The sequence below is a fragment of the Hibiscus syriacus genome, unplaced genomic scaffold (genome assembly GCF_006381635.1).
Source record: "Hibiscus syriacus cultivar Baekdansim isolate YM2019G1 unplaced genomic scaffold, ASM638163v2 tig00110637_pilon, whole genome shotgun sequence".
Taxonomy (NCBI): Eukaryota; Viridiplantae; Streptophyta; class Magnoliopsida; order Malvales; family Malvaceae; genus Hibiscus; species Hibiscus syriacus.
The window spans coordinates 2,265,053-2,267,168 of NW_024062808.1; the positions used below are offsets into that span (position 1 = coordinate 2,265,053).

Consider the following 2,116-nt stretch of genomic DNA (forward strand, 5'->3'; position numbering starts at 1 on the left):
TAAGTCTATGACTTAGCGTGTGAGTGTTTCACACGTAGGTTCAGGAAAGCAAGAAGAGAAGCTAAGAGGAGTAAGTCAGGTTAATTTCTCCTTACCGAAGGTCAGATCAGAACCTAAATGAATAACATGTATTTTGTTATATATAGAATCTAGTTAGCATGTAGTTAAAAGATTTGTATTAGATACGCTTTGATCAGTTTTGTAAAAGCATATGTTTTATATCATAGAAAATAAATGATTTTATTAGAAATATCAAACTGAATCATGGGTATTTTGTAAAAGTAAATGTTTTGAGAAGTCAATGTGACACCTCATACTCGTATCCGGGTCGGGTACGGGTTGGGGGTGTTACATATAACCCGTATATGTCTTGAAATACGAGTTATAGATGTCACATTAACACTTCAAACATTCTTTGTACATAAACCTTTAAAATTTTGTTCCATTTAAAAACCTTCATTTTATAATTTAAAATCATTTAATTAATCATGTATAATTATAAAATAATAATTTACCTTAAAAATCGATTTTTAGGCAACAAATAGGAGTTCAATGTTGTTTCCTAATATATGTAAATCCGCATAAACAATGCTTAACTTAAAAACTATTTAAAACTTAATATCATATATATATTATTCATTCATATGTTCAAATATAATTAAAGCTAAGAATTGTCCGTCCAGCTCAGTTGGTAAGAGCGCAAGGCTCTTAACCTTGTGGTCGTGGGATCAAGTCCCACGGTGGGCAATTCATAATTTTAATTGTCGGAGGTCTCCCACGGAAGCTGCTCTCAACCTGGCGTTGGAGGCAGCCTACTATCCTACCTCCCCCTTACCCCATTACATATGAGAATAGGGCCAGCTAAATATAATTAAAGCTTTTTCTTCATTAAAAAACTGAAAATCAGTATCTCATGATTTTATCAAAATCGTGATAAACATTATCAAATATAATAAACATTAAATATTCCTTTCCATTTAGACATATTTCAGAACTTTCATATTTCATATTTCATTTTCATAGCCTAAAGTATATTTAAGAGAAATACAAGGTACGTGAGTTGGACATAATGTGTGCACTAATCACCAACGGTGCCATCATCATCATCATATTATGCACTGCAAGTGCAATCATAACATTTGTATCAACGATGCAATTCATAATGTACATGAATGTATCATATCGGAATCAGAATCGGAATACTCAACTTAATGGCATGAGAAATGTACCTACGACTCTCATTGCAATATACAATGGGCTTTCAGATTATATCATATTCATTCAATAATGAACATTTCCAAATCAGGATCATTTCAACTCATCATCATAAAAATCATAACTTGGGCAATACATGCCTTAGAAGCATTCATAAACTTTTATATAAGTATTATGGAATTATTCCATAATTAAAATAAAAGCATTCTTTTAAAAATAATATCATATGAGATTGACTTATCGCAAGTATTCCTCATTCAAAATAATTAAATAAATAAATTGAACTCACCTTTGCCTCACCACCGAACCTTTTCTATGATATCCTTTTACTCGCGTGCTTCTTCCTTCCCTTTCATATCACTCGAATCACTAGGTTTATCATGGTATGGGCAACATCATATAATAACATAATATTTAACACACGTGTTAGTATTATAGCAACATAATCTATTTTCAATAAAATAAATTCTATAAAATATAATCAATACAAAACTAAATCACAATTCTATCATAACTTCAAACTTTCCAAATAGCTATTCAATTCCATAAGTATTCATTTTCATCATCGATCCTTTAACTTTAATAAACTTTATATATAAATCACCATTTGTGAATTTTCTTTAGAATTCATATAAACATTTCCATTTAATTCACAATGGCCCTTCACCATTATGCTTACTTCAAATCAAGTACTAAAATTTTCCAGTACAAAAAATAATATACTCAATTCAATACTTTAACAATTAAAAACTTATAATATTATCCTTAATTTCTCTAACCTTTTTAAGTTCAACCATTAGCTTTACGAACTTGCAAATTGATCCCAAACATATACTTAAACTTGAAAATCAACTTTCAAGTAGTAATTTCCAGCATTGTTATTTCATACTCAAATAGTACC

The 2,116-nt window shown here is 29.8% G+C and overlaps 1 non-coding gene across 1 annotated transcript; it reads left to right on the forward strand.

Annotated features, from left to right (window-relative positions):
* The first annotated feature begins 673 nt into the window (after nt 1-673).
* TRNAK-CUU lies at nt 674-747 on the forward strand. The gene has a single exon. It is a non-coding gene; the product is annotated as a tRNA-Lys (tRNA).
* The last annotated feature ends 1,369 nt before the right edge of the window (nt 748-2,116 follow it).